The 22,872-nt window shown below is 39.6% G+C and overlaps 1 pseudogene; it reads left to right on the plus strand.

The window, feature by feature from the left end:
- Positions 1 to 1,564: 1,564 nt before the first annotated feature.
- LOC139461053 (uncharacterized) lies at positions 1,565 to 22,535 on the plus strand (annotated as a pseudogene).
- Positions 22,536 to 22,872: the final 337 nt, after the last annotated feature.

Below are 22,872 nucleotides of genomic sequence, written 5' to 3' on the forward strand. Positions count from 1 at the left end.
AGTAAATACAAGTCTGGGCTGGGTCTTGATGACGCATACAAAAACATGACACAAAGTTACATGTGTTAACGTTGTTACGGTGTTATAGAATCAAGATATGCTTCCGGTTCGATCTCAGGCCGCGTCATACCAAAAGACGTTAAAAGATGGTACTTGTTGTTACCCTGTCTGGCGCTCGGCATTAAGGAGCTAAAACAAGGACAGATCGGCTCGGAGTCAGTATACTGTGTCTGAGTTGGGTATTCATGTTAAACTGCGGCATGGTATCTCAGTGGGCGAGCAAAATAAATCGGCATCAGTCCGGACTAGCACAAGCAGACACACACACGCACGCACGCACGCACGCACGCACACACACACACACACACACACATACACACACGTGTACTCACGTCGCTAAATAGGTGCAATAATCGTGGACGCGACGTTACATCCACATTTCACGTCACCCCAAATGAAACTAGAAAGTTTCATGGGCAAAACCAGAAGAGGTCCCATCACCACCTTTGAATGCCACAAATCTTTCCCTATCAGAAACAAGTATCCTGAAGCATTTACACTTTAACACATTAGGTCACAGTTGAGCTTACACATGCCTGTTGCAGTACAACTATAGTGAAATAGACTATCTTAAAGAATGAGCTTGACCTTGAATGGCAAATTCGAGCAAACACATAAAGAAGCCCCCGTTTACAAAGATATCCTATCCTATATATACTTTATATCCACAACAAACCCACTGTATGGGTATCATGGTTTATGACATGCCAGTAATTCCCTGTATAATACAGGAGTTCTACGTTTACTTGTACCAGGATATGCAGGAGGTTATACATGCCTGCCAGGCCAGTGTTTACAGTAAATAGAGAAAAGGAGACATACTATTACAGGTTCCTATTACATTTCCCTCACCAAACACGCAGATTCCTATAACCACACAATGACCACTATTTTTGTATTTTACATTTACACCTCTTCGTTTGATATTATATACAAATAACAGTTAATCAGATTTAACGGAGCATATTTCAGTTATATTAGTGCGTGTCAGCTTGAAGTGAGAGGAAAGGATCGCTCATTCTCATTTTTGTTCAGGTGAACACTTGACTTGCCTTTTCATGTGTTTGCAATGAGTGCCCATTTCGCTAATACCTGATATCATCACTACCTCATTCACCAAAAGGCGTCGTAAGAAAAGATACGACAGCGTCGGGCTCACGCTTGTCACATGCAATGAAGCCAACTCTTTAAAACACAAGTGTTAAACATTTTGCCTAAACGCTTAACTGCGACTAAAAACAGGTCATTTCAATTCCTTGTTTTAAGCAATCAACTCTGTTTAATTACTTTACTACCTGTTGCAAAGACTCGTACGAATATGAAAAATATATACACAAAAATCACTTATACTTAATCTTGTTGCGTCCATTCTCATCGTTTCTTATGTGGTCTTGCCTGCTGTGCTGTGGGTTGCCTGCTGTGCCGCATGTTCACTAAGGGTTATCATTTTGAGGTTAGATTTGTGTAATACCTCTTCTCCTTCCCTGTTAACCCTTTACACGCCATGAATAGCCTTACATCCTGAGATAGGAGACCCACTTCCTTGTTCAACACAAATCACGGTGATGTGAGGGGGACAGGTAGGTCTCTTCCTTACTATTATTTATAAGGTGGTATAAGTGTCTGACCTGATTCACTTTCGGCTGTCTCACATTGAGCTTACACGCCGTGATATAACTGAGATACTGTTCAGGGAGGAGTTACATCCCAAATCCCCGCACATTTTCCTGGATTAAGATCCGAGACGGAGAACACAATATCTGGCATTCTATGAAAATGTGTGTCATTTTTTTCACATTTTTGGACAACACGTTTTGCCAGAAGCAGGACTTTGGTTTCCGATTTGCATGATAATGAAATCTTTATGTCATCACGACACAATTCCATGTACAATCATGTCCTAGAAGAGGTTATTTCAGGTACGAGTAAATATCATCCGTGGCATAAAAGAATTAATGTGCAACTGTAAATATATTAGAAATGACCCTCGTTTTGAAGTACACTCTTTCAATGATGAGTTACTTATATCATGTAATGTGTTCATGACTGTTTATAGATGTTACTTGTCTTCCTACCCCTGAATTGATTTTGTGTTAAAACTGTCGCTATTTCATACTTGCAAATTGATTGAAGCATCCGTACAATATTGAGTTTTGGTTCTGACCTTAACATCTATTAATTTAGAGTTAACTCCCTTAGTTGTTGCTTTTGTTGGTGTCCAAACCCCGTCCCAGCGTTTGGCTTTGTAACCTTCCCAGTTGATAGATCTGCACTGTGAGGAGCTTGTTGATTCACATGATTCGAGACTCAGTTTCTAGAAGGATGGGTGCACCCATATAAGAGCCATACGAGGGCGATCGAAAAAATAATTATTCCCGAATTTTTTAAACAAATAATTATGCTTCAGACAGTTAAAAAAACCATTTGCCTGCCATAAAAATTACATTGCTGCAAGGTGTTTTTTCTATAAAAAACGTTCAGGCTCAAAGTTTTAATAAACAACAAGCTGGTTTTGTAACTGTAGCTAAAAAATATATCTAATCTGTATATACAATCCCTTTCATATTCTACCAGGATCACAGCCCCAAGAGGTTATTACCATTCAGTTTCATTTTTACTCTTTTAAATGAGTTAATCTAGAAGCTAGTATAAGCACGGACTTGTATGTAGGTCCCTTTGTCTAAAACAATCGTACATAATGCCTTGACATAATATATACCAAATAATTCGACAAAGATAATCTGCAGTGTAACATATCCAAACCATGAAATGAAATAAACTAAATAAGAAATAAAGTAAAAATAACAAATGGCCTACACATGATTCACGAATCAATGAATCATTTCAATATTTCAATAGTACCCTCCGTCCAGCACTGCCAATGTGTTCTACATCCCTGATGGGGTTGATAATAATAGTAAGCCAATCACTTTGCCACAGCCGAGACATACACACATCTCTAGTAACGCATAACTGCAAGATAACATACTCCAAATAAGCATAAGCACGATACATGTAGTTGGCACAATTTGTATGAAATTCGTTGCAGATGGTCGAAAAGACATTGTATGCATGTTATTGTTCACGTAGCATCGAGTCGTGACGTGTCAACGTGACCCCCCAGAAGGATATAGATAGATACAGTGACGTGGCTGACATGCCCTGGTGTAGTTGATGCTGATGAAGTCACACCGAAGAAGCGGTTCCTCAAATGCAGAACATGATTGTTGTTAAGAGTTGGTCATGTTATTAGTGTAGATAATAACTGGAATCTCACTCTTTATTTTTTAGATCGTGTTGACAAAGACTCAAAAGTAGTATTGGCTGTATCTATATTTGTCAAATTGATCTATTACAAAATGTTGTTCTGGTTTTATAGTCTGTGTCATTACTGTATAAGATTGTATAACCACCATTTGCCCATTAATGAAACGCTTGTGCTAATGACCGCTGTGTTAGAGTATGAGTAATGTAGGTCTGTGGGTAAAATACGAGACATGACACTTCATTATTTTGTGATAGATTAGAGGGACAAAAGGAATACTATATTGCGACAACAGAATGGATATTGACCGACCTTTGTGAACTGCTGAGCTACTTTCAATACACAATACCGTGCTTGGTATCAACATTGTGACATGCCTTGGTATCGCTTCTATGATATCAGATGCCAACAAATGTACTTAAAGCTACCTATAACAATATCTAACCAATATTCAGAAACATGATTTACATGGGGTTGAAAATTAGAGCAAAATTACCCATTGTAATAGAATACGTCTTCTCTAGTCAAGGGAGTTAACTGACCAGTTTTCACCATTGTCGAACTAGGCTGGAACCTCTAAGTTATATTTTGGCTGACCTAACGAGTCTGTGCATAGTCCAATCAAAATCGCGTAACGAAATCGACATCAGGTCCGTAAACAACATGACGGCTGCCGTTCAGATCCGGGCAGGATTTGCAAAGCATGGGTACTGTAAACTGGTCTTCGACAGATATTTTCAAGTGATTTGATGCAATTCGCGAGGTAAGACACGTTTTATTACAATATAGATCTTTATTATCTATGAAACAGCTTTGACTGAGCGCCGCCATTTTGTTTGAAGCATGTGCAAGTGATATGAAAGTTTGAATCTGATTAAAATTGTCACTGACATCAGTCTTCTTATTCTGAAATTAAGAAAAAAGGGTTTGAACCCTCACGTGCTGTATACAATGCCCTTGATTCGTTAACTACAAAATGTTCTTTTACAAAATCGATTAACGCAGTTTACTTGTGCGTGCACAGACGATTAAACTGAAAATGTTCGTGGTCAAATGGCCTGGAGGAAGTATTTTCTTCTGAAGTGCCACCACACATTGACTACTTATATCCAGTGCATTTCTATGAGTGGTAGATAGAAATATAACGTCATTTGTGTAACTGTAAAGGTCTGAAGCGGTCAATTCATGTAGTCAAAACAAGTTGACCAGACAGCATAGCCAATTGTAACGTAAAATCAATTTTCCACGCCTGAAAAAAGCGTCCATTATAATAACAAATGTGCACCAACCATTTTAGAACAGTGGGCAGTAAAATATATATTGAAAATAAATAAATCTTTTAAAGTTGCAATGCTTACTTTCGTCTTGATTGTTATAGTCATATCGCATTTCTCTCATTTGTGTTTTATTCGGTATTTTTCAGAAAAGAACGTTCTGACAGACACCTAGAAGATGATTTTCTTCATCATTCTACTAAAGCATGCAAGTTTAGTCTTATTTGCACAAGGTTTGTTTTTGTCGGTGATCATTGTTTCGCCTGCAACAGTAAAGCTGGACAGTGAAAGCTATCGAATCCCGTCCTTTATTCCATCTTATGATTTACTTATTTGTTGCATTAGGAGCAGGATCAAGTTGCCACTACAAGAATGGATGCACCGCCAACAATGACGTGTGTTCAGTACCTTCTCCGGTTTGTGTGACAGACTGGATTGGAGAGTACTGTCAAATGCGTAAGTTTAGATTTTGCAATGATCTTATCAGTACTCCTCTTAGGTTGAGGGTAATGAAATATTCATATATACTCTTCAAACAAAGAAATGCAAAACGGATATGTTTGGCCATAAAAGCAAAATTAACGGACCAAGGGGTCCCAAATGTGTTTAATGTGTTATAGTGTCAGTGACAAATTTCCCAGATCAAAGTGATCACAACAAGGACATGCAAACCTTTCGTCGGGAAACACGTACGATTTGGAAAAACGAATCCAGTGAATTAACAACAGGACCATGGAGTTGCACGTACTGCACGTGCAGCAGAACTATGAACTGTATTAAAGTGCAGGGTTTTTGATTGCCTGGCATCTGCCTCAATCGAACAGTGACAGTCAAACAACATACCGTCATGGGCCGCTTGCAAGCAGGAGAATCCCGATCGGCTGTAGTCAGGGTTTTTAATGTAACGCCCATTACCATCAAAAGGCTATGGTCTACGAACAAGACGTTGTGTTCGACACGTCATATTGAGTCGACAACATCGTCAACAACGACTGCAGTGGTGTCGTCAACACAGGGTATGGCCTCAACTGCGATAGAGATGTCTGGTTCAGCGACGAATCAAGATATCTCCTCCGGAAAGAGGATGGAAGAGCACGTGTCTACGTACGTCGGGGAGAACGTTACGCCGGAAACTGCGCACAGGAAGTGGACAGATTTGATGGGGGTAACTTTATGATGTTGGCGGCTATCTCTCATCATGGCAGGACAGGTTTGGTCCATATCCAGGGCAATCTTATGGCTCAACGAAATTCTCCAACCACACGTCCTCCCAATTGCAGCCAACGGCAACGGTGTATTCCAGCAGGACAACGCTAGACCGCATACAGCACGGGTCACAAGAGCCTGTCTAACAACAACGTTGATGTTCTCCCCTGGCCCTCCAGATCCCCGGATTTGAACCCGATAGAGCACCTGTGGGATGAATTGGATAGACGACTACGCCGACGTCAACCACAACCCCAGACGTTGCAGCAGTTGGCTTTTGCGTTGCAGGCCGAGTGGGCTACCATTCCTGGGGCATGATTTGCATGCTCGGGCTCTTCCATGGGCAGGAGATGTCAGGCCGCTATCGATTCCACCGGGGGACATACGTGTTATTGATGGTGGCTGACCTTCACCTTGGACTTTTCCTATGTACCGATAACTGAGATGACTACACTCACCAAGTGTTCTCTCCACAACATTTTGGCTCAATACCAATTTTGTACGGTTTCTCGTATAAACGTATTTTCAAACCTTATATAAATCTGGCTTTGCGTTTCTCTTTTTAAGGAGTACATATGAGATAGGTACGCGATAAATCGTAAAAAATCCCAAAGAAGAACGAAGAGTGGTTCATATCACGATAAAATACTGTTCTATCAGATTCGAACATTCGCTAACATCATTAGGTGAAAGATAATGCAACTCCCTATATACACAACATGAATTATTACAACAGATGTGTACTAGAATATGTCAGCTAACAAAAGCTCCCTTGGGTTTGGTGAGGTTAGTTTTTCAAAATACAGATGTCCATAGCACAACACCTGGAAATCACAAATACGTGTATACATGCTTAATATTATTTTTGCTGAAAATATATATCGTTTTGCTTACAGATAACATCGCACGTGGTAAACCTGCCAGTCAGAGCAGCACATGGACATACGCTACTACAACATTTGATGCCGGTAAAGCTGTCGATGGTGATATCAACACAGACTTTTCTCATGGAAGTTGTTCACACACAACTGAACCTAACAATGGAAATGCAAGCTGGCATGTTTTTCTTGGTGGAACGTTTCTAATCAGCAGGATAACAATCTACCTCCGTGGAAACAGTAAGTTATTCGGTTATCCTTTTGTTTTATTAAAGCAGTGTAAAGTCGTTTTAGCAATATTCCAGCAATACCACACAGGATACACCAACTACAGGCTTCAAACATTGTATCTATGTGCGGAATCGAACCATGACCTTCGGCGTCATGAATAAACACTTTAACCACAGGCCTACCCCTTTCGATTATAAGTAGAGCTGATAAAGCTTACAGTCAAACAGGAGCTTGAACGAAAGATATTAATTTGTGGTGTAAGGCGAAGTTTACGTAATATTTTACAAAGCTGATAATTTTCCTCTTTTACAATGTATTGTTCAACTTGCAAACATTCAAAGAAGATTGTACTGTACAACCAGAAACGTGGGTGACTAAATCATTTGCAAATGATTATGATTTTACTTTATAACCAGTAAGGTGGGAGACTACTAAGGTTGTCAGTGATTACGATATCTTTAAAGTGTTATATGTAACAAGAACGAACTTAGTTCGAGATATTACCTGTATCAGTAGACTCCCCTTGCTGATTAAATGTTCCTGGAACAAATGTTTTATTTTAGGCATTGGCAACAATCAAGCAATGGAAGTATTGATCAGTGGTAACACATGTAGAAAGTTACCCGTCACAGACATCAGAGACTCTCCATATCATCTGATAACTAACCCGGTGAAACTTAGCTGTATGGAACCTACAGAGGGCGACAATGTAACAATTTCAATGGCAGGACCTCATTTAGCACTTTGTGAGGTGCAGGTGTTTGGTAAGAAGAAAGGTAATAATATTAATTATTTTATTTTAGTATGATGAGTTAGGTATCAGCTAGGACAAATGCACCCACAGCTGCACATGGAAAACTGCCACCACCCAAACCCTATCCCGCGACGCAAACTGCCCCCGAATAATATAAACAGGAACGGTGTCTGAGGAAACTTTGTTTCAATGTTACAATGTTCATGGTCAGTGAATTCTTTCAAATAATGTCGATCTGTCTTTGTTGAAATGTGTAGGTCCTGAAATATGTATATGTGTATTTAGAAATGTAGGGTTGTGAACAGTGCCTCTTAAACTAAAGATTTAGTGGCAGATTTGAATACAGAACTAAATTTCTAGACATATGTGTCCTGTGTCTTCTGGGGACGGGGTGTAGGGAGTGTGGGGACAGTTGCCCTTTAATCCTGGACCTATCACAACGATAAATAAACTGTATTTGATCTCATGGAAACATATTCTGCGTTTGACAATGTGTGGTATTTGATGACACATTTTGCCGCTAATGTTCAGTGGTAAACAAACATGTTGGCTTATGTCACATAAATATATTGCTCATTTTGAACAGTAATATAAATTCCCCACTCTCTAAACGAACTCCTCATCACCCAAACCACTCACACAATCACCTTTCACCAGCAAAATCCATCACCACCCAGGCCACTAACCCCACTACCCCATCACCACCCAAACCACTCACCACATGATCTCCTCACCACCAAAACCAATCACCACCCAAACCCCTCATCGCCCAAACCCGTCACCACCCTTACCCCTCATCACACTAACCACCAACTATCCTAATCCCTCACCACCCTAACTCCTCACCACCCAAACCTTCATCACCCTTACCCCTGAGCACACTAACCACCAACTATCCTAATCCCTCACCACCCTAACTCCTCACCACCAAAACCTTCATCACCCTTACCCCTCCAATCACTCACTATACTAGCCCTCCTCACCCTAACACCTCATAACCATTTCCCCCTCACCACTATAACCATCCCCCTCTAACACCACACCATCCTTACCTCTCCCAACCATAACCTCACCACCCTAACCCCTAACCACCATATCCTCACCACCCAAACTCCTCATCACCCTAACCCCTAACCACCATATCCTCACCACCTAACTCTTCACCACACTAACCCCTCACCACCATACCCATCACAGCCATAACCTCACCACACTAACCCCTCACAATCCTAACCGCTCCAATCACTCACCACAGCAACTCACCATAACCACAGCAACTCACCATAACCATGTCCCCTCATCACGATAACCCTAGTTCCCCACCTCTCTAACACCTCACCACCCTTACCTCTCACAACCATAACCCCCATACACTAACCCTAACCGCCTTAACCCTCATCACCCTAACCCCTAACCACCATAACGTCACCACCATAACCCTCACCACCATAACCTAACCACCATAACCATCACCACCATAACCATCACCACCATAACCATCACCCCTAATTCCTCACCACATAACCCTTCACCACCCTAGCCATTGACCACCTTAATCCTTCACCACCCTAGCCCTTGACCACCTTAACCCTTCACCACCCTAGCCCTTGACCACCCTATCCCTTCACCACCCTAGCCCTTGACCACCCTAACCCTTGACCACCCTAACCCTTGACCAGCCCTTGACCACCCTAACCCTTGACCACCCTAGCCCTTGACCACCTTAACCCTTGACCACCCTAGCCCTTGACCACCCTAACCCTTGACCACCCTAGCCATTGACCACCCTAACCCTTGACCACCCTAACCCTTGACCACCCTAACCCTTCACCACCCTAGCCCTTCACCACCCTAGCCCTTCACCACCCTAACCCTTCACCACCCTAACCCTTCACCACCCTAGCCCTTCACCACCCTAGCCCTTCACCACCCTAACCCTTCACCACCCTAGCCCTTCACCACCCTAGCCCTCGACCACCCTAACCCTTCACCACCCTAACCCTTCACCACCCTAGCCCTTCACCACCCTAGCCCTTCACCACCCTAACCCTTCACCACCCTAACCCTTCACCACCCTAGCCCTTCACCACCCTAGCCCTTCACCACCCTAGCCCTCGACCACCCTAACCCTTCACCACCCTAGCCCTCGACCACCCTAACCCTTCACCACCCTAGCCCTCGACCACCCTAACCCTTCACCACCCTAGCCCTTGACCACCCTAACCCTTCACCACCCTAGCCCTTCACCACCCTAACCCTTCACCACCCTAGCCCTCGACCACCCTAACCCTTCACCACCCTAGCCCTTGACCACCCTAACCCTTGACCACCCTAGCCCTTGACCATCCTAACCCTTCACCACCCTAGCCCTCGACCACCCTAACCCTTCACCACCCTAGCCCTTCACCACCCTAACCCTTCACCACCCTAGCCCTCGACCACCCTAACCCTTCCGCACCATAGCCCAACACCAAGTAAACCACTACCACCATACTCTACATGAAATGCACAACGTGCAATTTGTGTTCTACAATATCTGATATTTACCAATCTTAAACAGTGTTTTTCATTATGGACGTAGATATTGTTCAATTAGTTTTTAGATTACTATGCTGAAGGTTGTATAAAGTGACCACTTCTGTGTTGCAGAATCCTGTCACTGCTCTAATGGCTGCTTAAATTTTCCGAATACGTCATGTTCAACATCTTCATCGGGCCCAGTTTGTAAATCACCATGGTTCGGAAGCTTTTGTCAAATGGGTGAGACAAATAAAGATAAGGACAGATTAATCGAATAATGTGTAGGAGTGTAAGTTATCTTCATAACAATTTCGTTTGGCTGCTGAGTACACATGCACTTAGCAGTGTTTATAATAAAGATCATACGTTTGTGTCATGTGGGTTTGCAAGTAAATAAAATGTGACATATTACGACACTGATAACAGAAGTTGAGCTTTTAATGCATATGAGTGTGATATTTAAACTCCGCTTCTATTGAATATGGGTACGCGCGAAACGTATTGTACTGGTGGAAAAGTATTAGCTTATGCGGGAGATATCATTGGTTGAATCTACGTAGGTCACCTGGCAGGTGTTATTCATTTTAGAGTACCATTTATTTACAACTCATACATTTGCATCATTCAGACTGTAGGAAGGATATGAGTGATATAGATAGTGAACTATTGTTGTAGAAACTGTATGTGACGTCATGGCAACAATACATGCCGTTATTTCATATATTTGACACTCACAACGTAAATACTATGGTGGCCGAGAGGGGACATCGCTTTCTCGCTTTATCACTTTCTCGCTTTCTTGCTTTATCGCTTTCTTGCTCTATCGCTTTCTCGCTTTCTCGCTCTATCGCTTTCTCGCTTTATCGCTCTATCGCTTTCTCGCGGTTAAGCAATATCCCCTCTTGACCACAACAGGGGCCGCATGTGATATCTCCTGCAATTGGGAGGTAATATTGGCACTATTTACTTAAAACATAATTTAACTATAGAGACATAGGTGATTTTAAAACAATCCACCGATTTTTCCGTAAAATGTAATTGATTTATTTATGGCCCTTTTCAGTTGTATGTGACCATCTCGCCGAAAGCGCGTGGCAGATCATGGCAATACGCTCTAAATAAATCAGGTTAAAATCTAAATATTTACAATATATATAAGTTAAGAAGAATATGATTAATTAGTCATGACTGATTGTTTTGCAAAAATGCAATCTTATAATTTTGGATGTTCTATAACTAGTTTCGGTAGTATATGATGTTACAGTGTGTCATAAGGTTGTCCGTAAATGTTCTTTTTGACATTTGATGTATGTTTAACTTGAATTGTGTTTCTTGTCTTGTGCAAATCTACAAACATATGTACTTGCATATAGTAATTTGATAAACACCGCTGTAAGTGAGTGAGTGAGAATGGTTTCACGTCGCTTTTAACAATAATCCATTAATATCACGGGGAACAACAGAAATGGGCTTCACACATTGTACCCATGTGGGGAATCGAACTGGGTCTTCGACTTGACGATCGAACGCTTTAACCACTAGGCTACCTCACTGCCCCCATCGCTGTGGCGTTACCACAGTTGATATGTGTACTTGTGTTAACTACACATATGGAGAGACGTAATTAGTGTGGCCACATAGTTAAGGTTGATAACAATATGAAATACATTACTATGATTATCTATAACATATGTTAAATCAGCTATCATTATAATATTTTATGTATATCTTAAGTATAGTTTTGTCAAAATTATGTGTGTGTGTGTGTGTGTGTGTGTGTGTGTGTGTGTGTGTGTGTGTGTGTGTGTGTGTGTCCGTCTTATTGTCTGTGTAAAAAGGTAGTAGATAACTACATAACTCATATCAGAACGCACAATTGTTAATTGTTTAAATGGACAGATAATTGCTACATAAATATGTATATTCCTGTCTGAGCCTATACTATAATTGGATATCTAGTCTCTCCTGGCGGGAAAGTTAAACTATATTTTACAAGCACTTTAGCATTAAATTTAATTCCCGAAGACAGTTTGATCGAAATTCATTATAAGAAACGAGTTGTTTTAAAAAAAATAAACATAATTGTGATACCGAAATCGGACGAGCACATATTCGGCTTCAATTCCAAATCTAATGACCGAAAAAAATAATTCTTTGGACGTTGTAAACAATACAAACTGGCTAATAAAACTGACAATTATTTGTCAATATATGATTTCCTTTTTATCAGTTTTAAGATTGATGGAGGAATAAGGGGAGGATACAATGAACAAAATGAAAATATGAACAGTGACTATCTGTATTCTGTGAATCTTGCTTATTTACTACACTACAAGAAAATATACAAGCTAAACGAGAAAAAATTACGTGTGCATTTTGTAACATATTTATCTACTACAAGATGTTTGAAAAATCTAATCATAAGAGGCAAAATAGCGGTGAGAATTACAGGAATGGATCACTAAATGTCAGTAAAAAACGTTTAAATCTACGGAAATATGGGAAATATCGCTTTCTCGCTCTATCGCTCTATCGCTTTCTCGCTCTATTGCTTTCTCGCTTTCTCGCTCTGTTGCTTTCTCGCTTTATCGCTCTATCGCTTTATCGCTCTATCGCTTTATCGCTCTATCGCTCTATCGCTCTATCGCTTTCTCGCTCTATCGCTTCCTCTAATGACTAACCATAGCCATATGAAGGAATTGGGTGTTCTTTAACTTCTTTTGAATAGTATGTACTGTAAATCTTGAAATTAACGTTAGAGTTAATTAAAAATGCAAACAAATTAGCGTAGACTTAATTACCGCATTCGACGTAATAAGCGCCTAGGGCGCTCTCAAAATTAGAATATTATTTTGGTGTAAAAAAAATTGAGTTGACAGATGAATTTCGTGGTTTATGCTGACAGTCAGAAATGTTTATGCACGACAGATATATTTTTCCCGAATTTAATTGCCCACAATTAAGTGTGCATATAACGAGTGCTTATTATACGCGAATAAATAAGTCTTGTGTACATTAATCAATCGGAAGGGGTGCTAATTGGAATTGTTCACTAGCCAATATATTAGCAATATTGCCGTGGGCGTTTATTAGAGCGGGGCGCTTATTACGTCGAATACGACAATTATACTTTGCATTTATGTCTCAGAAATGACTGTTGATAAGACGGCCTCACTGAACACTTTGAATAGCGGAAATACCAACTTGAATATAAAACCAATCAACTATCTATTTCCACATTACGGTTACTGAGAACAATATGTCATCCAAAAACTAGAAATTACATAATGGACATCCGGTAGTATTACCATTGCTTGGGTGAGGACTTCCACTTTGATGACATCTACTCCGCAAACAGAATAAGCATTGATATAAGCGTTGTTTTTAGGCAAACACTATTGCCGTTTAGGAAGTACGTACTACTCAGTGCTATTGAGAGAGAGCGAGAAAGCGAGAAAGCGAGAAAACGAGAAAGCGATAGAGCGAGAAAGCGATAAAGCGAGAAAGCGATGTCCCCTCTCGGCCACCATAAAATACCCATAAATTACATTTTTAGGGCAATTATAGTCAGAGCTCCAGATAAGCTTTTGGTGTTGTGGGTATTTTACCCATGCATTTTAAAATCATTGGGTATCAGTAATTCTACCTGCGTATTCAAATTTCTGTTACCCATTAGTTTTTACATATGTTGGTATTTAAGTTAAATATTTAAAAACACTATTCATCTAGTCCCTGCAAACTGGTGTCGTGTGGGTTCTAGAGCTTTATAGGACTCAAAAATACCACGATACTTCCACAAGAAAGTGTGATGGCAAATGATCATGACATGTCATCGTGGAGTTTGGCAAAGTTGACGGAATGCCCCTCTATAATTTCAAAATAAGTTGCTATTTCGCTAATCGAATACGCAGGGTTACTTCACAATATTTTGATGATACGCACAAGTTTTTTTTTGTAGTGTATCTGTAATGTTCGTTGCGTATTTGATACGCTTGGATTATATTTTACTGTTTATTTCTGCATTTCTGATGCGTATTTCACGCAGATACGCAGCTTATCTGGAGCTCTGATATTTATAGCTCTAAACAAAATCTCGCCCTGTCATCGATGAAAGTAGCAAAATTAAAATTAGAATGAATGACTTGTAATTACATAAAATATGCTGGTAAACTACTTCGATATATCTCATTACAGAAAACATTGCGTTTCAAAAGACTGCAACACAGAGCAGCACTTATAACGATGGTGGCGCTTATTGTGCTGCATATGCAGTAGATGGGAACACGGACACAGACTTCAGTCACAAGAGTTGTTCTCACACAAATGCAGCAGTTGGTGGGACTGCAAGCTGGCAGGTTCTCCTTGATGATCACCAGATGTTTAACATCAGCAGGATCAGACTCTACCTGCGTAGTGATGGTAACAATTGTTTACATAACTACGGACTGTTCGGGTACAAATGCTTTCATGACTTTTGAAATAATGAAACAAAACACTCGGTACTTCTGTATGTGTAGGATGTGGAAATGCTAATCTAATATTAATTGCTGACCATACAGCCACTGGCTTGTCTTACCATATATAAGCTACTAGTTTATCAGAAGACAGTGCGCAGGAAGTTAATTAGTCATGTACAGAAGGTTGACAATTATATCAGGGTTCCATGTACAAATTGGACCGATCGTGGAATATACAGCAGTACAGTCGGATAGGATCAACAAATGTCGTGATGACAGGAAACATTTACTTTACAGAGAATCAATAAATGTCACCTTTTCTCAACGTTACCGATTTATTTAATTTTTTAGCGTAATTGCACCTCAGGCTGCTCCTTCAGATAATATTGAACTGCGTCATTGTAGCTCACTGAAATTACATTTAGTCAATATAAAACTTGCAACATATCCATGTAAAAATAATAAATCGACACAGCCTTACATTACACAATAAATGGCTATGTAATATCAATAATCTGTCACATTTAAGAAATTTACCAACTGATCATTTCATGTCAATGGTTTCAAGATCAGGTTAACAGAAAGAACATGACAGTGCTAGTGAATGGCGGTCTATGTAACTCTGCGAGTGGAACACTTGATGGCACACTTGGATATGGCACAAACCCCTTTGACATCACATGTGCAGACGTTATGAAAGGGAACAGTGTTACCATTACTATGAATGGACCATTTCTGGCGTTATGCGAGGTTCAAATCTTTGGTAAGTTTGATACACTAGATCTCCACAGTATTTGGCTCCGAATGGTATTGTTGACACGAAGCTAGGAATATGTTATATAAACAAATTCAGCTCAACTGTATCATTGCTCGTATTCGATGCTTCTGTTCAATAAGACAAAGTATAAAGAAAAGTAACAAATCCTTTCACATATTCATAAGAAATATGTGCTTAGAGTTGAATAGATTGTACGATTCAGACTATATCAAGAGCATTAGTTTATGAATAGCTATCAAATAGTGATGATACCAGGTGTTCGCGAAAAGGTCATACAATTTTGTGGAGATTTGTTTTTGTTACTTTGAATCCTTATGCATAGATCCTAATGTGGAACAGACGAAGGGGTCCCACTAGACTCCCATGATTATAAATGATTGCTCATTAATGATGTTTTGCAGCCTGGTAATTTTACTATCTGAATGTTCATATGTGTACAACCGTTCCCTTATGTGGTATGTTGTTTTGAGGATTTCAAATTTGAGTAGGTCTTTTACAATATAGCGTTTGACAATCTTGCCATCTCGGTTGTTTAGCGATGGAATGATGTTCTGAAAAATATTAATTTAGTGGTCAGAGAGCAAGGTACGAACATGGCAAACTAGCATGTACAATAATTAATACCAATATGTTAGGCAATGCTTGTAACTATAATAATGGATAACTTCCACATTTACCACGAATGACTCGAGGTTGACAATGTTACACCAAGAAAATATTATAATAAGAAAATACAATCATCCTCTGTTAGTGTTGACAACGGAAAGTATCAACAAAAGCATTCTGGTGTCCTTGCAGTTTGTAGTGATGGTTGGTTTGGCTCTGACTGTAACAAACAGTGCCAGTGTCTCAATCCATCCGAGGTGTGTGACAAGGGGACTGGCTACTGTAGGAGTGGATGTGCAGCCGGGAAACACGGACCAGGGTGTCCAGAAGGTAAGACAGAATCATCCACTGGGAGTTCTTCAAACTTAAAGTTAGTATCAACTTAATTCTATATGCATTTGTATTTGAATAACACAGACTGTACAGTCAGAAATTTTGTGATTAGGATTGTTCAAGTGACTATTGTGATGCATGTGTACCCTTTCAATAACACTATTGTTATTGACTTCTAAACCCCATATTTCGGCACTATACAATAATATTGGCACAACCTTACTATCAAATAGTCCTCAGAAAACATCATATGTTAAGAGTAGTAATTTGTATGTACCAAATAGTGCCTTCGTTAGTCGTAGCGAGGCACTCAAAATGTGTATATTCCAAGAGACATTTCTTGAGAACACTATACCTAAACCTAGATACCTATAAAAAGTAACACGTTTAATAAGATTATCTCAAAATACCACTTTTCATTACTTGAAAGAATCCCTCCATTTTTAAAGGCTGCAACTTTAGATTAATCTTTTAGAGTACTGATGTAATACACTTATTCGCCATTATAAACCTACAAGAAGACATTTTCATACCCAGGCTCCTAATAGCTGTACAAGTATACATTCACATAAAAGGATATACATCTTCTTAATTAGTTTAAAGAAACACATGTTCTGGTAAACTTTTGAAAATATTTGCAAGATTGATATTTCCCAAATATTATTTATATCACATAAGGAAAACAAAACGTACATATTCAAATTACGTATCTTCAAATTGTGTGCTTTGGGATTAATGAAGTACAGTTATACAGACAGTACTATCCCGCTCCGGTGTTATTTATGTTACAGATTGTGCATTTTCTAGCGTATTATAGTATATTTATTCTGTTTTCCTGTTTCAACAGGTGGTTTGTGGTTTGACATTTTGAATTTCAAATGGTGCTGAATCTATTTCACGAGGATGAGGGATTTTAATCTAATTAAACCTTTTATTCATTTTTAAGGATGTGACAAAAATACCATTATTTTGGTGTTTTTCGTCTTTTTTCAAGTGTAATATTTTGCTTAAGTTCATTATTTTTAACAAATGATTTCCACGAACGACCATTCCGTTTGGAATTGACATCACTGAGCGTATAGGCTAGTGTTAATTATTTTCGCATGGCATTGAGTCCAGATTCATTTAGAAATGTCAAGTGTGATTTACTAATCAAGTTTTGATGTGTCCATATGTCATAAAAAATATTTTGTAAGTGATATCCATTCATTGACAATTTATAGATTACCATCATTTAGTAAGAGCTTTTGGGTGTTGATATTCATGGTGATTGTACAATGTGAATTCTTTCCCCAAACATTATACTTCACCCTTTTTTAAGTTTTGATAGTTGGAAACTTTCAAATTCTGAACTCACATTATTGAAACAAAAGCGCATATTCACAGTTTCTAAAGAGCTGATATTCTCAAAACTCCAGACTAAACTGTATTCATAGAGCTGGATAGGTACAACCATACTATAAATAAATCTTAAGTGACAATATATCGGCGGATGTATTTTAAGACCTCTGCTTATGATAAAATACATTAGTCATTCTGCTGTGGTAAGTTTCAGTGAAAAGTATTCACCAAGGCAGTGAGAGCTTGCAGCTAGTTTGATCAAAGGACACATACAATCATCCACTGTTAGTGTTGACAACGGAAAGTATCAACAAAAGCATTCTGGTGTCCTTGCAGTTTGTAGTGATGGTTGATTTGGCTCTGACTGTAACAAACAGTGCCAGTGTCTCAATCCATCCGAGGTGTGTGACAAGGGGACTGGCTACTGTAGGAGTGGATGTGCAGCCGGGAAACACGGACCAGGGTGTCAAGAAGGTAAGACAGAATCATCCACTAGGAGTTCTTCAAACTTAAAGTTAGTATCAACTTAATTCTATATGCATTTGTATTTGAATAACACAGACTGTACAGTCAGAAACGTTGTGATTAGGATTGTTCAAGTCACTATTGTGATTCCAGTGTGAGAGCGTCAATATGTCATGTCCTTGCAGTGTGCAGCGATGGATGGTTTGGAGATGACTGTGACAAGCAGTGTCAGTGTCAGAATACAACTGAAGTATGTGACAAGGAGACTGGCAACTGTAGGAGTGGATGTGCTATCGGGAAACAGGGTCCAGCGAGTCAGCAAGGTATATTACATTTTATTCAATTACTTGTAGGACATTACAATAGTTTGAACATGAATTTAAACAATAGTTTTAATTGCAATATGCTATCAAATGTTATCAAGGTTTTAGCTACACATATATTAGAGAATAACGTGTTATCATCTTTGCAGTTTGCAGCGAAGGTTTGTTTGGCACTGACTGTAACAAGTAGTGATTATGGTTTTATCTACGTGGCGGTTTTATGGTATTGTTGCCTTCATGACAAAAATAACTTCGTGCCTCCATAAGGGAAAAGGGAATTTAAATGAACTTTCATTTTTCATTTTGATCTGTTATTTGATCTCATATGACTTCGTTCTGAGATATTTTACTGTGAAAGGTGCATTTTGATCTTAAGGATAAATCTCACTCAATTACGTTTGCTTAAGGAAAATCTTATTATCGCACAGGAACGTCAACAGAACACAAGGGAGTTGCTTCAGGTAGGCAATCAATAACATATTTCAACTTGAACAAAACGAAGTTAAATATACATAAGTACCATAAGACAACGGTATGGTAATCTTGAACGCATTGGGGCTTAAGGCGCAGCAATTCGATGTATTGCGTCCCTTGGACAAGCGGGAAACCTATGATCGTCGGTTAGAATCCCGGATCGCACCGATTATGTTTCTAGGTTTGTGACCTCGAAACCAGTGCTCGTTAATTTAACCCAAGTGAAAAATGTCTGAGACCTGCACTTTGGGATTTCCCTCTCACATCAGACTGGTACGCCGTGATACCACTCGGAAATAGTTTATGAATCACTATCAAGTAGTGTTGATACCAGGTGTTCGCGAAAAGGTGAGCGTATCCTGCCCCACCGATGGCACCCGTCACAAACACATGCAAAGGCAAGTCAATTGCCCTGTAAAAAAGCACGGGAACATATGATACAAGTCAAAATAGGGAAATGCATCTGACATCATTCTTTGTCACTGACGCGTCAAATTTCGAATTTCCTCTGCATTTGTCAACCATAAAATGTTGAGCAAGCGTTGTATGGCGTTTTTTGGAAGAAAGAGCATGCCCGCTGGTACCTCATAAGTTGTGAAATATAGACATCAAGGGCTTGAGCTGCGGACATATTAATTGACTATTGGAAGGTTGACGTAATCCCTCTTGTCATACAGTCCTATGGAGAGTGTTTTGTCACTCTAAATCTTTATGCAAAGATCTAAATATGAAACTTTTGAGGCGGTCTCACTGGTCTCCGTTATTTCTAGTTCAGGTGGGTAAATCAGTGGAAGGGAATTGGTTATTTGATTGTTATTGGACGATATTAGAAAATCGATATACTTGATGCTTAAGTTAAATTTCTTGGCCAAATTACCGATTCATATGCATAAACAAACAGATCAGCAAGAAGGGGTGCACAATTGGTGCCAATGGGGATGTCTACTTCTTGCCTAAATGTCTTACCTCCAAATTTCCCAAATCAATGAGGAAGTTTACATATTGTTTTCTCAGTAAACTTCAGATGGCGTTTGCTTTCATTTTTGACAGACTGACCTGACCTCTCACGATAGATACGAAACTGTATCAATGGTCACCAAGTTTTGGTGGATCAAGAAATGAAGTTTCTCCTTCAGTTTGTCATGTGGGATAGTGGTGTTGAAATATCAAATGTTTTGTCAGAATTGAAACGGGTTCTTTTTTGAGATTTGTAAAATGTCAAGCAAACCCTAGTAGTAAAGCACGGTTTGGGCAGGTTTCATCCTCAGTTAACATACTGGTCTTATTTGATATGTCACTAATAATCATGTTCTTTGATCAAACAATTAGTGTTGTAACGCTTACATATAATGGCTATGTTATTTGACGCCTTGTTTGTGGGAACAATTACACACTTATGATCGAGTGCAGCCAGACTTCGGATGACATCTGGCGGGGGCAGAATGGATTTATTCCATTCTATTTTCTCTTTTCAGTTTGTGCATACGAATGACAACATCATACGCTGACTTAACGCACCCGGAAAGACATTCCTCTTCTCTTTTGGCCTACTTATTATTGGCATGTGCATCGACAGCATCCATAATGATTTTGAAGTTTTGTTCCCAATTTGTAAAAGGCTGCTCACTATATATGTTCCATATTTGAATAACTGACGAAAGTTGTTATTGTCAACAATAGAGAAGTTACCTGTGATTATATAACCTACAGGCTGGTAGCAGTATGATGAGTCTTGGCAGCCATAAGTAATGGAATTTACATCAAGTCGACGTATTCCAAAACTTTCCTATAATTGAACAACCTGGATGAAATGGGGTTCGTGTAATAAAATAAAATTGTTGGTGGTTCCTGAAATTTGAAATACTGTGGCACATTTTGGGAAACTGAGTTTTGTCTGAGAATGTTACTTACATTTAAGGAATCAATTCTCTTCTTTGCAAATTTCAAATTTAAAGAACATGTGGTGTTTGTCTGATTTAGTGGAGTCTTTATGTCTGGCGAAAACCTTCCTTGTGTATATCTACTTGATTTTCACACAAGGCACTACGAGTCCAATCAAAACTGATGATATTGGAACTAAAGCAAGCACGACTAATTCAGACACCTTTATGAGACACATTAAATGTGTTTTCATATGGCTGACAATAGAAGTGATGAAACACTATAAATTGAGGCGAATTAAGGATACGCATACCTGACGTTCAGTTACACCCACATAACATGTGAACTAATCAATAAACTCGCCTCACTGTTTCAGACGTTCGCTTCATCGCTGTGTGTTGCGTGGTGGCGGTGCTGTTTGTATGTTTAGCAGTAACAACAACACTTGTTGTCAGGTAGGATTAACTTTGTTGGGATCTATCTATCTATCGGTCTATCTATCTATCTATCTATCTATCTATCTATCTCCTATGTCTCGAAACAATAGGTCTTCAATTATTCGCGTAAAATACAGATCATAAACCTTTCTTACAGGTTTCATGGTTTGAATGTTTAATTAAATTGTTTTAAGTTTAAATGGTAACAGTTAATATCCGTCGCCACGAGATCTGACTTGGTTGTTGTTCAGGGAATTTTGACAGCAAATCGCTACATGAATCAAATTCTTCAACCTCACCCTCTTCCAATCATTGACCGCCAGACGGAGCTGTTTCAACAGGACAACGCTCCACTGCATCCAGCTCGTGTCACGGTAGACCACCTCCATGATGCCACATCAACGTCTTACCCTCGAACGTCCACCACAGCACAATTTGCCGCCTTTGGGACCGATACACACAGTTCAATTCCACTGCAGACCGTCCGAGAACCGACCGACCAAGTATTACCACCCCTGGGATGAACTCGATCGACGTGTACCTCAAAGTCAGAACACGCTGCAGACACTCCCACAACTGACCAACGCGTTACAAGCAGAATGGCGCAGAATTCCGCAGAACAGAATTCGTACACTTATCCAGTCAGTGCCGAGGAGATGCAGAGCCGTAATTGCTGCCAGGGTCGGTCACAAGAAATAATGTGTTCAGCGCAACCTTGTGGCCTTATGTGACAAGACAATGAACAGTTTTCAATGCCTTTGTACAACGACAACATGTGACTCATATTTGTATCTATGATGTTAAATTAAATATATCGACTTTATTAGGAACAATAGATTTACTAAAAATCTAACTGTGCGTTTCTTTTTTTGAAGAGTGTAAAAAGGAGGTGCATTAGCTACATTGAATTGCTTCATAGTATTTAAATCCGTACTCTCTCAACTTATAAAAACAGAAAATGATGTGATTCTTTATTGTCATATTGTCTTCCAGACTCAAACAAGAGGTTGCCAAAAGCAAAGCTGAACGAGACCAGCAGTACGCGACCCTGGATACTCGGGGGGAATCCCCCGTGTATGACGTCATCGCTGAGGCAAATTCATACAGCAATGACGTACAACGTTGGTGCAGTGATTATGAAAACACAGACACGCATGTCAAGAAACGTGATGAGCAACCATGATAGGATGCCAACATGTGCCACGCGGCCAATTTGACTCATGTTCAGTTTGTGACAGATGACGGGAATACATCCGATGCCATTTTCATGAATAAAACAAATGTTTGTGTGTCTGAAGCTGTTACTGATATCAATAAAAGGTTGCTTGGAGAAACCCCATCCCATTAAGCGAGAAGCATCCCATTTAGTGCAACTCAAACATTAGTTTGATATATATGTCTTTAAATGTTGACATGTGCAATTAAAGGCAATATGACCCTCATGAGTGGCAAACGGCATTTGGCAGGCAACAAATACATACTTTCTTGTGCAAATGTTGTGAGTGGCGTATGCTAGCGGTATGGCAGGACATACGTACCCTTTCAACAGACACCTGGTGTCATCACTGTTTTTCAGTGATCTATTTTCA

The sequence above is a fragment of the Haliotis cracherodii genome, unplaced genomic scaffold (genome assembly GCF_022045235.1).
Source record: "Haliotis cracherodii isolate W230 unplaced genomic scaffold, xgHalCrac1.p SCAF_14, whole genome shotgun sequence".
NCBI lineage: Eukaryota > Metazoa > Mollusca > Gastropoda > Lepetellida > Haliotidae > Haliotis > Haliotis cracherodii.